The sequence below is a fragment of the Oryctolagus cuniculus genome, chromosome 7 (assembly GCF_051225735.1).
Source record: "Oryctolagus cuniculus isolate XC-2025 breed Fujian yellow rabbit chromosome 7, ASM5122573v1, whole genome shotgun sequence".
In the NCBI taxonomy this organism is placed as follows: Eukaryota; Metazoa; Chordata; class Mammalia; order Lagomorpha; family Leporidae; genus Oryctolagus; species Oryctolagus cuniculus.
Genome location: NC_142873.1, coordinates 110,446,232 through 110,465,067, shown reverse-complemented (window position 1 = coordinate 110,465,067; position 18,836 = coordinate 110,446,232). Strand labels below are relative to the sequence as shown.

The window sequence follows — 18,836 nt, the reverse complement described above, 5'->3', positions numbered from 1 at the left end:
GGACTGAGTCCTCAGCTTCAGCCCCTGGCCTGGGGCAGTTGTGAGCATTTGGAGAGTGAACCAGGGGGCTGGGAATGCTGTTTCTGTATTTTTCTGCCTCTCAAATAAATAAAATTCTTCAAAAAAAAAAAAAAACAGGAAAGAGAGGGATGAAGGGGCAGAGAAGCCCAAGAGCCGTGTGTCACACAGGGATCACTGTTGCTGCAGGGATGCTGCCCCCGCAAGGAGGTGCTCCCCGCACCTGGCGCAGTGTCTGGTGCTGAGAGGGTATTTGTTACGTGAATAAATCAATGACATAAGACTGCTACGTCCATGGCTCTGATCTCTCCGGAGACTGTGGTCTGTTTTATTGACAGCAGGTGCATGTAGGTCCTCAGTCAATAAGCTCAGATATGTTCATGTAGCGCAATGCTGCGCGGTCTCTGAACACCATGCTGTGGAGGGACAGCATGATTCTCTCATACATGTTTGAGTGAGCTTGATTTTGTTTTCTGTTTAAAAATTTGTATTCATTATGTATATTATATAACTTTGTATTTATATGAAAGGCCTGGAGAGAGAGAGAGAGAGAGAGAGAGAGAGAGAGAGAGGAGAGATCCTCTAATTCACTCTCCAAATACCTGCAGCAGCGGGGGGTTGGGCCAGTTGGGAGCCAGGAGCTGGGAACTCAGTCCCAGTCTCCTATGTGTGTGTCAGGGACCCAAATACTTGAGCCGTCAGCGGCTGCCTCCCAGGGCGTGCATTAGAAGGAAGCTAGAATTGACGGGAGCCAGGACTCAAGCCCAGGCTCTCCAAAATGGGGTGTGGGGTCTTAACCGCTCTGCCAGACATCCACCCCTGACTCCTTTTTTTGTTTCTTTTTTTTTATTTTATTTTTTTATTTTTTTATTTTTGACAGGCAGAGTGGACAGTGAGAGAGAGAGACAGAGAGAAAGGTCTTCCTTTGCCGTTGGTTCACCCTCCAATGGCCGCCGCGGCCGGCGCGCTGCGGCCGGCGCACCGCGCTGATCCGATGGCAGGAGCCAGGAGCCAGGTGCTTTTCCTGGTCTCCCATGGGGTGCAGGGCCCAAGCATTTGGGCCATCCTCCACTGCACTCCCTGGCCACAGCAGAGAGCTGGCCTGGAAGAGGGGCAACCGGGACAGAATCCGGTGCCCCGACCGGGACTAGAACCTGGTGTGCTGGCGCCGCTAGGCGGAGGATTAGCCTATTGAGCCGTGGCGCCAGCCTTTTTTTGTTTCTTCTTTTTCCTCCTCTTCCTCCTCCTCCTCTTCCTCCTCCTCCTCTTCTTCCTCATTTTTATTTTCTAAATTTCTATGGCAAGCACGCATTCATTTTGCGATAAAGTGTAAAGCTATTTTTAAGGTAAATACATAGCACCACACATGAATATTTTTAGATATGATCTGGAAAAGCACCATTCCTTGGGCTGTAAGATTTGTATTTCTGTTGGCTGTGCCAAGATATCCTAAAGAGCGAGTACCAGAATTGTAGTCAGAAGATTGAGCTTTGACCTGGGTCTGTGTTCACACAGAAGAGTGAAAACATTAGCTTCAAGTGAGAATCCCTTAGGGTATTTTTCTTTAAAACACATGTAGCAATCAGCTGTTTGCTGACTTGCTGATGCAATGTGGCAGTCAGGAGGCCAGGCCAGCCTCTCCTACCAAGCTGTTGGACGACATTGGACAAATCTCTCAACTGTCTAAAAACTACATTTTCTCAGAGGGCACGTGAGTTTGGTTCTTGACATGTATTAGTTTGGGTGGGAAACCAATAGGCTATACTCTTAAACAAATAGGATTGTTACCTCTTCCAACTAAAACAGCATGCTGATGTTGAGAATTAGTGTTATCCAGTCATCATCAATCAAATGCTCTCTTAGGATAATGGTAGCTCCTGTAATAAATAGACCCCAAATACCAGCATACTTGAAAAGACATGTTTATGGGACAGGGACTTAGCTTAGTGGTTAGGAGGACATCCATATCCCATATCAGAGTGTCTGGGGTCATTGCTTCTTGGCCTTTTGGCTAAGGTCAAGTGTAGAGTGCCTGGGTTCAATTCCTGCCTCCAGTTCCTGACTCTCATTTCCTGACAGTGCAGACCCTGGGTGGCAGCAGGTGTTGGCGCAAATAATTTGGTCCCTGCCAACCATGTGGAAGACCCAGATTAAGCTCCTGGCTCCTAACTTTGGCCTGGACCAGCCCAGGCATTTGGGCAATGAGCTAGCAGATGGGACCTGTCTGTTTGTTTCCCTGCCTCTGAAATAAAAAATTTAAAAATTACATGAATACGGGGCCGGCACTGTGGCGTATTAGGTTACGTCTCTGCCTGCATTACAGGCATCCCATATGAGTGCCAGTTTGAGTCCTGGCTGCTCTACTTCCAATCCAGCTCATTGCTAATGGCCTGGCAAAGCAGTAGAAGATGGCCCAAGTGCTTTGGACCCTGCACCCATGTGGGAAATCTGGAAAAAGCTCCTGGCTCCAGATTGGCTCAACTCTGGCTGTTACAGCCATTTAGGGAGTGAAGCAGTAGATGGAAGACCTCTCGCTCTCTTTCTCTCCCTCTCTCTGTAATTCTGCTTCTCAAATAAATAAATCTTAAAAAAATGGATATGCTCAAGATTTTTTAAAAAAGCTTATTTTGTTACAAAAATATTTTGAAATCCATGAATATAAGAGTTCTTCAAAATCTTCATGGATAATGTTTATTATGAAAAATCTATATGTAGATTTCAACATTCTTGCATAAACTTTTCATTCTATTTTCTCACAAACTTTTAAAAATTTTTGTTTATTTATTTGAGAGGCAGAGAGAAAGAGACCAAGAAAGCAAGAGAGAGTGATACAGAGCAATACAGACAGAACTCCCATCTGCTGGTTCACTCCCTCAGTGCCCACAATAGCCAGGACTTGGCTGGGGTTGAATCCCGAAGCTGGCAAGTCAAACTGGGTCTTGCACGTGGGCAGCAGGGCTCCACCTGCTTGAGCCACCACATGCTGACACCTAGGGTTTGCAGCATCAGGAAGCTGGAGCCAGGAGCTGAGCTGGGTATTGAGCCCAAGTACTCTGATGTGGACTGTGACGTCTTCACCAGCTTCTTTTCACATCCATTCAGTGGTTTTATTTTTCCAAACGTACAATTCATGGTCCCGGGCAGCTGGGACATCACCTTGGTATTTCGAGTGTAAGTTACTTGAGTTTTGCACTTTGAAGCCGGTTTGGAAATCCTTTTCTCAGGACTCCTGCAGGGCTGCCCTGGCCAGGGACCCGTGCATCTTCAGTCTCTCAGCGACCACAGTGGGAGCTATGAGCTTGTAGCCGGAGCTTCCTCGTGGAGCTGGTCCTAAGTAGCTTAGTCAAACAAAACTGGGTCATGGAACTTGTCCCGAACTTTGCCTTTGGGCCAGTTCTTTTTGGCCTTGCCTCCAGGTTCCTTCTTGGGGTCCTTATCTTTCTTGGCCGATTTTCCGGCATTTTTCTTCTTGCTATCTTTGGTGGCATGGTGAGATGCAGAGTAGAGCAGCGACCACCCCAGCCCTGGAAGATGTCAGACAAAAAGTAAAGTAAAGTAAAGTAAATAAATAAATAAATAAATAAAAAGAGAGAGAGAGAGATTTGTTTATTTATTCAAAAGGCAGAATGTCAGAGAGAGAGCGAGAGCAAGAGCGAGAGAGAGGACACAAACAGATAGCTCTTCCATCACTGGTTCATTCCCCAAACTCCTGCAATGCCTGGGGCACTTCAAGAGAAAGCGGAATTGGAAACACAGAGTGGCTGGCACTCTGAAATATGGGGAGCTGGTGTTGCAAGTGGTGGCTTCACCCGCTGGGCCCCATGCCTGCCCCAGTCACCACTTCTTACCCACCAGCTCAGTGCTCACTGCTCCCCAGACTCTTTGAAGTGCCCTTGCATACAGTGAGCCACAAAGCCTATCACTTGATTTCCACTCATGTAATAGTTCCTAGCATTGCTGGTCGGCAGGTAGCTCCCTTCGATCCAATCATTCAGGGACCCAGTTTTGCTCCATTTGCGGCTCATACAGCAGTGCTGTTATCTGAATCCCCTAGGCAGAAAAGAGAATTGAGGGGGAGCTTCCCCATTTCTTAAAAATCTTGGTCTACAGATAGCACGTATCATCTGTTCTCATTGCCACGGCCAACACTCAGGCGGCTGCACCTAACTATAAGTAGGCCTGAACATGCTATAGCCTCTGTGTCCAGGAAGAAAAGGAAAGAGATTACAGGTAAGCAGTGTGCAGTCTCCACCACAAACACCTCTTATGTGTCAGGGCCAGTGCCGGGCCACACAGAGATTAAGATGAACAAGCCATTTTTTCTTAACCCCAGGGGAATTCCCACTTGAGTGAATAGCACTACACTCTATGTGCAGATAAGTATAGTTTAGTGTGGAATGTGCTATCCCAAAGCAATGAAGATGAGCTGGTGAGCACACTGTGTATATGTATAGGGAGGGCACCAACTCTACCTGTAGTGCATGGGGGGGGGTCATCAAAGATCTCGATTCCGACAGCTGTGTGTTTATTGAGCAAGTGCTAAGAGTCAGGTGCATATTACGTGCAGACTGCTGGCAGATACAGATAGTAAAATAGAATCCTAGCCCTCAGGGGTGCTAGACATGTGGATAGATTCAAACGGATAACCACCCATATCATCGGGCAATGAGAGAAATGTGGTGTGCACGCTGGAGGGTAAAGGGCTCTCAGTTTGGAATCTGGCATCCTTGGGCTTCGAGCTCAGCTTTTAGGCTGTCAAAGGCACTGTGTGACTTTGACAAAGTTTTCCCACTATTCTGCTTCTGCTTCTCATTTTAAAACAGGAGTAACAACTCCTGCTGGAGGGGCATCGGGTTTCAGGAGCCAGATTACCTGGGTCCCTGCCTGCTTATTCTACGTACTGACTTTGTAATGCTGGGAAATCCTTCGATCCATTCTAGTCTTTAGTTTGCTCATCTTTAAAATGGGCTTGATAGGAGTACCAAACCCTTACATTGGTAGAACATATAATTTTCGAGAACAGATGTTCTCTGGACTGTGCCTATGGCCTAAAACTTGCTCAATAAGTGTTAGGTTTTGTCACTGCCTACCTTGCAGCTTGCTGTGGACGTCAAAGGGGATAATGCCAGCACCTGGCAAAAGAGTAAATGTTCAGCTAGTTGTAGTATACATCATTACCAAGGACAAGCTAGAGGTAGGATAATCAGAATTCTATAATTAGCTGCTGGAATGGAGCTGAGGCAAAGATTCCTGACTCATGGATTAATCTTCACCCATCTGAAGAAAAATGAAGCAACAAGGCTGGTGGCTCTCGGAAGGACTATGCTTCCGGTTTCAAGTAGAAGGTTACTCGTTTCCTGTTTTGCTTTATCCGTTGGGGAGGGCTTTGAGAATATGCCATAAAATTTAGGTGAAGGAAGACATAAATGATTTGCTCCAAGAATGCAGGAAGAAGTTCTCCCTAAACACAGCATTCCGTGTAAGAGCTTCCAGAACCTTCCAAAATTCTGTCTCGTTTTATAGCATCCCGCAAGTCCAAAGTAATGAAATAAAGGCATGGTAATAGGTAAACACAATTACAGCACCCGGATAGCTCCTTGGCAGGCAGGGGGTGTTTGAGAGCATTGACTGGGGTCTCATTTTCCATAATCAAGCCCAGCCCTGCTGTGATCACTATCGTATTATGACCTATGGGGCAAAGACGGTACCATACGTGATATTTCATTTTTGGGTAGCTGGGTGTAGTAATGAACCAGTTGCAGTCAAGTGAATTAATCTCCCTAGCTATTCAAAAACGAAACTTCATGTACAGCAATTTGTTCTTCATTGCTTTTCTCGCCTCCCCCCCACCAACTGCAGCCTTTCTAAATTACTCTTCCTACGGAAAAGTGGAGAAAAAGAGAAAGAAAACTCAATGAAAAATCATTTTAACCTTTGCTAGATGTTGATATCTTCCCTGATTGTCGATAATAATGGCAGGTGCATCCCACGGATACACAGCTCAGAGTTCACATTGTGGTTCTATTAGCCTCACACTGACTGATTAGGAATCTTGAAAACTAGAATAAATATGCAAGTAGTGGGTATAACATAGATTTCAGAGCCAGTTTCATACAATTTAAATTATCAATTGGTATTTATCCAAACTAAGGAGTACCCTAATCAATCTCACTCAGTAGAATTACTCAATTATTGTGCACTTAATAAACAGAAGTTAATGATTAAAACCACATTATTGAGAATGAACAACTCTGGCATAGGTAGGTATAGACATATAACACAGCTGTTAATCCTCCATAAATTTGTTTTTAATAACACTGATGTTTTGGATGCATATGATAACTGTTTCATTAAATCTAAATTAAATGCATGGTTAAGCATATTTAAAACATGTAAATGTAATGTGTGGCTGCCGTATTACATTTTATGTTTCCACACAGTTCAAATAATTTTCCAAACTCAAATTGATTAGGTGTAGGGAAGTCCCTGGTCATTTATATGATACCTTCCTTCTGATATCATTAAGGGCTCCAGAAACCTAGCATCTCTGAGTTTTAAGCACATCCCTCGTCAGTCAGTGCACAGGGAAGACAATGTATTTGTCTGCTGGAAAGCAATGCTTATGGACCCAAACGAAGGGAGAAATTGCTTTTAAATAATAATAAAATATGCATTTTGCTTTTTAAAAAAATAAAGCAAAGAATCTAATACTAAAAAAGCCATCTTGGAATAACAATCAAGAGTGTATTGTTGTGCATGATTTTTCATTTCTGGATAGCGGGAGACATTAATATACTCGCCTATGGCTGGTGCATTACTATCCCCAGCTATGCAGAAATGGAACGTGATTTACAGCAACACATTCTTTGTTGCTGTTCCAACATACCTATTGTCTCCTCTTCGTTCTCACTGGCTGGCTGGCTGGGAGAGGGGTGGTGCTGGCCCGCACTCAATCATTATGGGTGTCTACGAATAGAGTAGGTGTATGTGAACTGGGATTTTTCAGCTTTGTATACCCAGCAAGCCAATCAGAGCCCAGAAAGAACAATAGCTGAAGGTTTTACTGCTCTTTAAGTTTCCCTGCTGATTCCCATTGCGACTGCTTATATCACAGAAGTTATATAAAAATCACATTAAACGCCAACTAAATCAAGACTTTTCATGCCTTTTTTCAAAGCAATGAAATTCAGGACAAACACTATACTATGCATGAAGATCACCACCTAGAGATCTCAACTCTTCATTCCAGACGTCATATTTGAAATGGAACTAGAGAAAATTGTAGTTTATTCATTTTGTTATTTTCTGCCGTGTTCGCACTGCTGTTGTCAAAGCCCATCGCAGGCGAGCTCAATTAAGAGCCTTCATAATTTTCACCAGTTAACTTTGATTAAATAGACCATCTTGGAAGGGAATCCAGTGAGTTTAGGCTATAAATTACCTGTAGCGAGTGTGCAACTCGGAGATTCTGAAATATTCGTGCTCGGACAGCCATTTCTCTCAGCGGGTTGGGCTTCGGCCACCGATTTGGAGCAGCTGTACTTCATCTCATCAGAGCCGAGCAAAGAAGGCAAAAACTTCCTTCTCCGGGTTGCAACAGCGGTGCCTTGCAGCCTCTGTGGGAGACAAGGCATCCTGCTTCCTACCGCTAGCTACAGCAGTAGGGTGAGCTCACACGTGCCCTTTAGCCCTTGTTCGTTGTTACCTAGGTTTTCAGGGCATAGTAGTTGCCAAAAATCAGAAAAAAGAGGATGAAATAAACACGATCCCTCCAATGTGCTGCTTCCTAGATGCCAACTCAAAATTCCTCACAGATAAGCCAGCTCCTTCCCTCTGAGCACGTGGGAAAGTTAGGCTGCTTCAGCTCGGGACCGATCCCTGCAAGAGTGGCGCGGCCTCCATTTGCAGTGGTAGCCGCCAAGGAGCTGCTCACGCCACACCTCTCCCTCTATTCTTAAAGACGGGGCTACAAATCCAGTAAAAGCTGCAAATATCTCCACTGTAGATTCTATCTATGGGATGATGAGTTTTTGTTTCCTGCTGTAGGGCCTTAGGTGTTATTTATTCCTTCAAGCCTCAGTTTTTCTTATCTGTAAAATGGGCTTAGTAACAGTACTCACCTCCTAGGAGTTGTCTGTGACTTCAATGCAACCTTGCATTTAAGGCACCTTGCCCAGGGTTTGGCATATATATTACTCAATGAGTGCTGAGTCTTAATACTATTAACATTTGATTCAGCTGTTTCTCCATGATATTAAAAAGCAGGTTTAATAAAAACATCTTGCATTTTCAAGTGCTCCTTTTGACTTTTTAAACCGTTGACATCACTTAATTAATTCTAGGCAAACATCAATTTTGTGGGTTGAGTGTAGAAGGATTTTATCCTCCCTTGATTCCAGGGCAGGGTAAGAGGAATTAAGCGGCTTGCCTAAGGCAGTACTAATGCGAGTATCGGCACCTGTGTTCCTGACTCATTTATGTCCAGGACTGGAGTAGGTCTCCAGCTTTTCTCTGCAGGTGATGGGGACGGGGGCTGTGGGTGAGGGAGGCGCAGAGCTTCCGTAGTTGAGGTTTGCTTCAGAAGGCAAAAGGTGCTTTCTGCCCCGCAGAACTGTCGGCAGCCTAGGGTCCAGGATGACTAAGATGGTAGCAAGGACGGAAGTGCATTGGCTAGCTGAAGTGGCGGCACTTTGCCTTCAGAAAAAAAAAAAATAGTGTCAGCAGCATTCACACTTCTGAATATATTAGGTTTGTAAATCCAGGGTGCAAATTGTTTGTAGAATCTCAATTAAAGCCCTTATAATATTGTCATTCGTAATCAGCTCACTATGAAAACAGGGCTTCCAGAGGGCACCGAAATCATTTGAACTTGCGATCTGTGATAGATTTGAATATTCAGATAAGGTCAGTGGTCAGAGCAGAGGCGACAGTTTTGGTCAATAAACAGGTTTACTGAGACAAAATCTTTTTGTCTACATGGGAATGGCTTGGAGAAATTGGTTCTCAAGGGGGAATCAAAAGATTAAATTCAGCTGTGTTGCCAATTTATTTGCAGGCCAAACAAGGGTGGGATGGAAATCTTTGGAGGGGGAGGTGCTTGCCCCTGTGAGGACAGCCCCCGTGGGGGCTGCGGGGAGCTGTCCTGAGCAGCTGAGATGAGCTGGAGGGAGGCAGATTCGGTGGGGAGAGGGACGGAGCATCCAGGCCTGGCTGCGGCTGGCCTGGGTTGAGTCAGTGCAGGGGGGGATGAGCTCCCTGGGCCGTGCTGTTTTACCTTGAATTGCACCTTGGCGAGAAGCCTTAACCCACAGCCGTTACCAGCCCATCTCCATGAAGAGCCATGGTAGGAGTTTCCCCCCGCCGGCTCGCAGGACTAAGGAGACCTATGTTTTTCTCAAGTGCCTGGATTACCTTATACACTCTGAACCAATAATTCCATAGCTTTTGTGCTGGGCTCCCCAGAGCCTTGGGCTCTTCTTGGCTTCCTGGGGGAGTTGCTAGGGTTTGGGAGTGAAAACAAAGGGAAAGGAGAGATTGGCTCCAGGGACTTGGGATTCCAGCGTGGACCCAGAGCAGCTCTGCTTTGTCTGTTTTCCGAATAAGATTCTATTTGAAGGAAGGATGTGGCTGTATTAGTGTTTTCCATTACTGTAACAAAATACTTGAGGCTACGTCCTTCACAAAGAAAAGAGGTTTACTTTGGCTTACACTTCCAGAGGCCCAAAGCCGCAGGGTCACATCTGGTGATGGCTTTCAGGCTGCAGCCAGAAGCCCAGAACTCCATCGGATCTCCCATGTGGGTGGAAGGGCCCAAGCACCACAGCCATCATCTGCCGCCTCCCAGGATGCATTAGCGGGAAGCTGTATTGGAAGTAGAGGTGCCAGCACTTAACTGGCTTTCTGCTATGGGATGCACGAGTCACAGGTGGGAGCTTAACCCACTGTGCCACAAGGTGCACCCAACCCTGATGACATTAATCCTGACCACCTCTGAAAGGCCCGCCTCTAACACTGTAGCTGGATTAAGTTTCTTCTCTCTTAGCCTGTCATCATGAGGATTAAATGTCAATACATGAACTCTTAGAGACACCTTCAAATCACACCCAAACCATTGCAATGGCCAACACTGCCCATGACTTAACAACCAGGTGCCTCTTGTAGCACTTAGAGTATCTCCAACCAGTGTTGGTGGTATAGTGGTGAGCATAGCTGCCTTCTAATATCTCCAACCAGAAGCTGAGTGATGGGTCGCTGCCTCTTTTCATAGCTCACCTGAACTTTCTCCCCTCACTAGCTGGAACCTATCTTCTTTCAGTCCCCGAAGCAACCGTCTTTGCAACTTGATGGGAATCCCCCTTTCTCACCCCCCTGTCTGTCTCTTCACTGTGTAATTAGTTGGGTTTATGTTCAGCCACATACAACAGTGAAACTCCAAGAAAACAAGAGAGACATTTGTGTCCTTATTGTGCAGGGAGTCTGGGCTCACATGGTGTTCCCTGGGTGTCACCTGGATTTCCGTCTTCTCTGCCATCCTCAGACGTGGCTTTTACCTTCAAGATCACTTCTGGTCCAGGCGACCATGAGAGCTTTGGCCGTCCTCTGCCATTAGATGGAGCACAGAAGGAGGCCTCTCCCATCAAGGCTGCTGTCTGTTTCCAGGAGCCCACACAATGTTTCCACTTCTTAACCAGGACTTAGTCATCTGGTCTCCTCTAGTGACAAGGGAAGCTGGCAGGTGTACTGCTTTATTGGAGGCAGTAACTTGCTTCCTTAAAGCCTGGAGTTCTATTACCAAGAAAGAAGGGGGAAATGGAAATTAGGAGGCAACTCAGGGACATCTCATGTACAAGTTCACGTTCCTCCACGGAAAGTTTGATCTGGTTCTTCCCTGATGTTTGCTCTCTTAGAACGCGAGTCTTTTCTTTTATGGAATTTTCACCATTTATGACAACATGTCTGACTGTTAAAACTCATTGTGTGGCAGGATGGTGAGTTCTTGAGGGGAAAGAATGAGTCTTTTTGATTCCATTCTTCATCATCAACAGAATGCCTTGCATCTAACGTCTGAAATAAATATTTTTCAAATAAGTGAATGAATGAAGTAATTGGATTTCCTTGATGGCATCTGTTGCTAGGAGAATGCAGACTCAAATTTGTGGTTTTACTTCAATAAATGTACAAGAGTTCCTGGAGGGCATTTAGGGTCCTAAGTTAACTCTAGGCTATCAATTTTCTCACCCCAACTTCCTCTCTAATTTCCTAACTTATTTAGTAGCTGTACATACACTGTAGGGGATTATATATTTTAGAAACTCACTTTAATCCATTTGGGAATTAAAGGAGGCCATAGATAGATATTTAGTAAAGGACACATAAAATTGAAGTACTCAGGGGCAGGCAATTGGCCTAGCGGTTAGGACAACTTCGATCCATTACTGGGGTTTTGCGTTCCACACACTGCTCTGAATCCCAATTCCAGCTTTCTACTCATGCAGACGCTGGGAGACCCTGGGAGACAGCAGATGATAGCTCCAGTGACTGAGTTCCTGCCTCCCATATGGGAGACCAGGGTTGAGTTCCTGGCTCCTAACTTTGACCTGTCCCTGCTCTAGCCATCAAGGATATTTTGGGAATGAACCAGTGGATGGTTCATATATATATATATATATAGAGAGAGAGAGAGAGAGAGAGAGAGAACGTGTATATATATATATATAATGTATATATAGAGAGAGTGAGAGACATTATATATGTCTCTGTCCTTCTGCCTCTCAAATACAAAAATAGACAAAAATTTAAGTATTCAACAGGAATTCTCTAAACAACAACAAAAAAATTTAAAGCCTGAAAAAAAGCTCAAAAACAATAGAAGATATTAGACATCTCTTTCAGCATATTGCTTGATGGGCCCAGGTCTGGGGTGCATTCGTGTTAGTAAAGAATAATTAACTAACCATAAAACAGGATGCTGTGTGAGAGTCCCTGGTAAGCAGCACGAGTTTGGTTAAGATTACACTGAGGAAGCTAAGGATGATTAACCTTTGCCTGGGTTATAAAATGGCCCATTTGAGAACTGTTGCCACTGGATATATTACCTGGATATCAATTGGATTATTGAGTGAGAGGTTTTACATGATGTCTGGTATGATGATATATATCTGGTTACAAACTGTTTATGACAAGTGGAAAAGCCAATGAAAGATTAATGCAGATTTAAGTAGATTTTCTTCTTTACTTGAGTTGTGGTTAATTTATGCATATATCACTCAATACCTGTGTATTTAAAGAGATGCTAGTTTATTATTCTTAATGAAGACAGACAGCTGTTGAATATGTAACTGGAATGTAGGGCTGACATGAGAGCTTCCCTTTAAAGGATATTTTCAGTTCCTTGAGATTTTCATTAGAATTTTTATTTCATGCAAACTTTCCCAGGTGAAGCTTAGCATGATTTAACAATGTTACAGATCAAAAGAGAAGTCACCCTTACAGACTTGGAATAAATTAACATGCATTTCCTTGTAATTACAATTTTTTCCCTTCAGTTTGTCGTTAAGTGAATATGCTGGGGGTGATCATTTTTGTGCAGATCTTTTTCCTTAAAAGTAACTTTTATTTATTGTCTTTATCTTGTTACGAGACTTCTGTGGACAGAGACTGTGTCTCCTAGGCTCCTTTTGCATTTCCCATAGCAATTAGCATACAGTAGGCACTTAGTAGGACTTAAGAAATTTTTAGTTTGAATCTCCTCTCTGCCCCTCTTCCTTTGCTTCCCTCCCTCCTTGTCTGCCTTCTTACCTTCCTGCAACCTGCATTAAGTGAATAACTACTGTGTTCTGGATTCAGGATGCAAAAGTGGATAAGGCACGGATCCTTGTCTTAGGCACTAATATGTACAGACATGGATCAGGCAGTGAGACTGGAACCGAAGCTCTCTGCTCTAGTGTGTTTATACAGTATCATTTTGTGAAGGTAAAGTAAGGGAATTTAATGAGGACACTTACCTATGGTGGATACTAGCTCTCTCTGGTTAGTTGAAGGAAGCCACATAGGGAAACAAGTCTGTCGACTGTGAAGTGCTGTGCAAACGTATCTTGGTCATGAATGACACACATGTTAACCCCCAGCAGCTGTAGTTACGAGCAGGACCACTGTCCTATTTCTCTCGGTATCTTCAGCACAGGTCTGAGGTAGGGAAAATAGGCTACAGCAAAACAGAACAAACCCAAGCCAACTCATTTGCCAACACAGTAGAAACCACTGTGGTTGAATAAGATTGCTCAGTGATGACAAAGCTGAGCCCACTTATTCACCTAAGGAAAACTTCTGAGCTGTTAACGTTTTCCATGGGACATCAAGCTAGGTTATATAGCACTTGAAAAACATGGATACGGAAGAGAAAAAAAAAATCTGCCTTTGTTTAGAATCTTTCAAAGCCCTGTGGGCTCCTCGTGAGATGCGCGTGCCACTTGCTTAGACCATTTCTTCCTCACAGGCACTGTGCATAGGCACCGTGATCAATGCTTTCCAGCAGTCTTCTTTGAATCCTTTTTAAAAAAATCTGTGAGGCTGATATTATTATCCCCCCCATTTCACAGATGAGGATACTAAAGTTTAGAAAGGCTGGCCCAGGGTTATATGGCACTCAATCTGTGTAACTAGCATGGATAGCTCTGACCAAAACATGAATTCTTTGCTGTTTACAACCTGCTTTTTTCTTGTGTTATTATTTCAAAGGATTTGTGTTCAACTGCTCCGCCTCAATCCTTTGTTTTGGGGATTTCCAAGCATACCAAAAAATCCCAAGGTACCATATGACGAATACCCAGCTCCCCTCCAAATAGATGAAACAGTTACGAACACTTTGCCACGTTTGCTCTCTTTACACACACACACACACACACACTTCTTTACCCTGAGCCATCTGAATGAAGTTGTAGAGTTAATGACATTTCCCCCTGGTTATTTCAGCATGCATCTCCCAGGAGGAAGGACATTCTTTCATACAACCCACAATACCATTATCCTACTTTTAAAAAACGATAGTAATTTTGTAATACAGGCTAATATCCGGCCCATAGTTAACCCCCCCTCAATTGTCTCCACAATAGCTTTTATGACTGTAAAACACATGTTTGCGATCATTGCACACAGCTCTCTCTCTTGGAGTTGTCCCTTTGGGGGCTTCTGGGGACAAGGTCTCTGAGCTCACAGACTCACCGTGGCCAGTCAGGGCAATGGCAGATTCTCACCTCTCATGTCAATGGCCTTCTCCTCTTCTTCCTCTACTCCCTTTTTCATTTCTTTTTTGCTTTATTGTATTAAATTATTGATAGCATCTATGATAAATAATATTCATGAAATAGCAACATTTTTATCTATGGTTTTTTAAGAGTAGCATCTTTATTATTTTTAAAGATTTACTTACTTATTTGAAAGAGTTACAGAGAGAGGGGGAGAGACAGAGAGAGAGAGAGAGAGAGAGAATCTTCCATCTGCTTGTTCATTCCCCAAATTGCCGTGATGGCTGGGGCTGGGCCAGGCTGAAGCCAGGAGCCAGGATCTTCTTCCTTGTCTCCTATGTGGGTAGCAGGGGCTCAAGCACATGGGCCATCTTACACCCCACCCCTTTTCCAAGGTCATTAGCAGGGAGCTGGATCAGGAAGTGGAACAGCCAGGACCTGAACTGGCGCCCATGTTGGATTCACCTGCTATACCACAGTACTGCCCCTAGAAGTATTGCTGTTATTATAAAGTCATGTATTTTAATTGAAGTAAATCTAGAAACTGAAAATAGTAAGAACTATTTTAAAAAAGCTATTATATTCCCTCTGTCTATACTTAATCATTCACACATTCCCTTCCAGGCTTTTTCCTATATACAGAATGTTTAAAGCATACTTAGGGTAACACATATGCAATGTAGGCCTCTCCTTTCTTCCTACAGACTTTGTAACATCTCTATGGCTAGCATAATGGTTTAGTGTGTGGTCTTCAGAGTCCTATGGTAGGAGCTCAAATCCTGACACCCATCTGCTAGCTGAGTGGCCCTGGGCAACCACGTAACTCCTCGCACGTGCGAGTGATAGGAGCCTTACTCTACTAATAATTAATCCAGGCACCAGGCTTGAAGTGAGACCGTCTCAGAATTTATGGTCATCCCACCTGGCAAGCTGCCCAACCCTGAAAGGCTCAGTTTTCTATCTACCAAAAGATGGCTGTGACACTGGAGTTGCGACACGGAAGCGCACGGAGCCTAGTGAGTGTGCAGATGTTCGTTCCTACTGGGATCCTTTGGAACGTCATTTTTCATGGCAGCACGATAGTTTCCCGGCTCATGTTGTTTTCAGGGGTGTTTTGGGCAGTGTTCTGGTGCTTCTTCCTCTAGGTCTCCCCATCTCGCCTGACAGGTTGAGCAATTTACTCCAAATGAGTCCTCGCTTGGGATATCTTCACTTGGCTTATCCTCACTTTCCTCAGTACAGATTCTGAGGCTTCAAGGTCATAACTTTAGAAATGAAGGTGTGGGGGCCGGCGCTGTGGTATAGCAGGTAAAGCTGCCGCCTGGGGTGCTGGCATCCCATATGGGCGCCGGTTTGAGTCCTGGCTGCTCAATTTCTGATCCAGTTCTCTGGTGTAGCTGGGAAAGCAGTGGAACATGGTCCAAGGGCTTGGACCCCTGCACCCACGTGGGAGACCTGGAAGAAGCTCCTGCCTCTGGCTTTGGATCAGCGCAGCTCCAGCCATTGAGGCCATCTGGGGAGTGAACCAGCAGATGGAAGACCTCTCTTTCTGCCTCTACCTCTCTCCGTTACTCTTTCAAATAAATAAAATAAATCTTAAAAAAATAAATGAACTCCAGAAGTCTGGAGAATGGAATCTGTGTTCAGTGTCCAGATTTCTGAGCTTAATCTTTGACACTCCTCACCGCTCCCCCCACCCTCGGGACCCCCAGAGCTCTCGCAAAAGTGGGGAAGTATGAGCTCGCTACCTGCTACTGGGTCACTCCCTCCAGTGCGAGTGGTTGGTAATACCTCTTGCCATTTTGGCTGAGAATGTATGGTTTGGAAGGTAAGGGGAACTTTAACATGTTTGTGGAAAATAGAATTAAAAGTTTATTTTCATGCAAAAAAATCAAAATCCATGCATATTTTTTTCATAATACCCATGTTTCTGTGGTCTTTTTGAAGACCCCTCATATCCATAATATCTATGTACACATGTGTTTTTTAAAAACACTTTCTTGGAGGTGGGTGTTTGGCGCAATGGTTAAGTTGTTGCTTGGGATGCCTGCATGCACGTTGGAATGCCTGGGTTCCAGTCCCAGCCCTGTTCCCAACTCCAGCTTCCTACAGATGTGCATCCTGGGAGGCAGCAGGTGATGGCTCAAGTGGTTGGGCCCCTGCCACCCTCCTGGGCAACCCGGATTAAGTTCCTGGCTCCTGGGTTTGACTTAGCTCATCCCTGGCTTATTGTGGGCATTTCAGCAGTGAACCAGAGCATTGTAGACCTCTTTCTGTCTCTTTGTCTATTCATTCATGTCTCAATTTTTTTAAACAAATAAAACAAGGTCATATATTTAAAAATGTTTCATTCCGAGAAATGTAAGCTCCTAGAGGGCAGAGATGGGATCATAACCAATATTTTATCTCTATTATTCTATGACGAGACACTGCCTGAGTATTCTCAATAAGTGCTTGTCAGACAATGAAGGCATCTGGGAGGAAGGGCAGGGGACACTCCCTGTGGACGGACACCTCAGCGAGGATCTTCCAGTTCGTTGTGGCCATGTGGATGGTAACGCTCTTAATCAGTGGACGTTGTTTTGAAAACCAAAACAGGATTCAGTGTCCTCTTCTCCCACTGGGATAAACTGTTATGACAATGCCATTCCAAATACAGGACACGATGCATAACCAATACTAACACACGCCAACGGAAGCTTTAACAAGACAGTCTTCCTTCAAATTTATAACAGTCTATGTTTAAAAACCTGACAAAATCAAAATGTGTTCTCCATAAATTACAGTGGCACCATTCCCCCTGCCGCAGCGAAGGTTGTGTCAGCATTTCCACGATGCTGAGGCTCACTGGGACCTGGGGCTTTAGTTCTTGGTGATAAAAACGCACCTTTGGTGTGACATTCGCAAGGACCAAGCACCTCAGCCTTGGAACAAATGTGTTCCGCCCAATTTTAAGAGCAGAACCAATTTGTTTATGTATTGCTTTGCAAAGACTTTCACGAAGAGGAACACCAAGGATTTCATTTCCGATTTCATCTTTTTCTTTCTTTCTTCTTCTTTTTTTTTTTAAACTGGTGAGTTTCGGATTTTTACTGAGCAATAGTAAAGTCTTGTTTTGGAGCTAGCAAAGAAAAAAAAAAAAGAATGAGATTGTTCTAACACCAGTCACCCTCCAGCTCCCCAATCTGATTTCATTAAAAAGGGTTAACAATGGTTTTATTTTGACATGGGCAACTCAGATGGCCACGGCTGAGATTTGATTATGTGATTAGGTTAATAACCTCTCAACAACAGACCTTACTTTGTAGCTCCTCGTTAGGTATAATTTCCCATTGGCTTCCTGGAGAAATCATTTAGTATAACTGTTCATACACTTAATTAAATTTCTTTAGCTTCGTTTAAGCATGTATTTATTTGTGGTCCCTTGGGCAAGTAACATTTTTCAGTATAGCTCTTGACAGTATTATCAGAATATGAATTTTTTAGCTGCAGCTATTAATTTAGTATGATAAAACATTGAAAGGGCTGAAGGTTTTGCTCCTCATTCCTATAAACTGTAGGTTTCCCTGAAGTTAGAAATTACTTGTGTCAAGTTTTATTGATTCTTCTTGAATTTCCTACAAAGGGGCTTCAAAAAGTTCATGGAACATGGAATTAAAAGGTATCTTCCACCTTGATACATTGTTTGTTTTTTTCTAATAACTGCCTGTGTGCTACTCAACAACAAGGCAGGCAAGCAAGGGACATGACCTAACCCTCGGGGTCCCGGAGGCCTTCCCAGAGGAGGCAGCGCAGGGACAGAATCCCAAAGCACGGGGAGGAATCAGCTAGGCTTGGAAGGAACAAAAAAAAATGCATTTTAAATAAGATGGTCAAAAGGTGTCACAAAATAATGCTCTAGGCTTAAGCAACATACAATTTTGATGTGGGAAGGGCACGCCAATTAATGATTTACTATGGGGCCACTAGAATCAGTGCTTTCATTTCTTTAAATCAGGACTTCCGTGCTGCTGGGATCCTTACGGAAGCAGTGGTGGCAGGTGGCCTGGCCACGCAGGGATTCCTCACTCACAGCACAGAGTGTTGCTGCCACTCAAAGTCACCAGGGGCTGGAAGAATGCCCGCTGAGACCCCCATCATCTAACAACACACATGCTCAGAACAGGCAAATGTGCATTTGCAGGAGGGGGAGAGACAAACCTTTTGTTTAGCTAATTGGCACAACAGAGTGTGGGATCCACCTGCTCCCGAGAGGCAGGCTTCAGGTTGGAGAGACTTCACAGTCCTGAGCAGACGGGACAGTGGGAAGGTCTCGGTGGCAACTGCTGTCATCGTGTGCATGTGTTAGCATTTCATTTTGCATGTAAGTGCATCACTGAAATTGTGCCGGACTGGAAGAAGATTGCTGGGCTTAAAGGGAACTTGTTTATATAATCAAAGGGCATACAGTTCCAAATTGAATTCTAATTATTAAAGGAAAATCTCAAAGGGATTCAGCTCTTACCAGAATGTCTCTGGTATCCCCAGCACCGCCTCCTAAAATCCAAGTCTGGAACAGTTTCCCCTGGCTGACTG

At 44.3% G+C, this 18,836-nt stretch overlaps 1 long non-coding RNA gene across 3 annotated transcripts; it reads right to left on the bottom strand.

The window, feature by feature from the left end:
* Positions 1-2,814: 2,814 nt before the first annotated feature.
* Positions 2,815-8,216, bottom strand: LOC149125686 (uncharacterized). 3 transcript variants are annotated; one of them, XR_016236749.1, is made up of 3 exons: positions 8,139-8,216; positions 7,460-7,634; positions 2,815-3,542 (listed from the first exon to the last, which is right to left on the bottom strand). It is a non-coding gene; the product is annotated as an uncharacterized LOC149125686 (long non-coding RNA). The 3 variants fall into 3 exon arrangements; XR_016236751.1 differs by lacking the exon at positions 2,815-3,542 and adding an exon at positions 5,108-5,150; XR_016236750.1 differs by lacking the exon at positions 2,815-3,542 and adding an exon at positions 6,903-6,984.
* Positions 8,217-18,836: the final 10,620 nt, after the last annotated feature.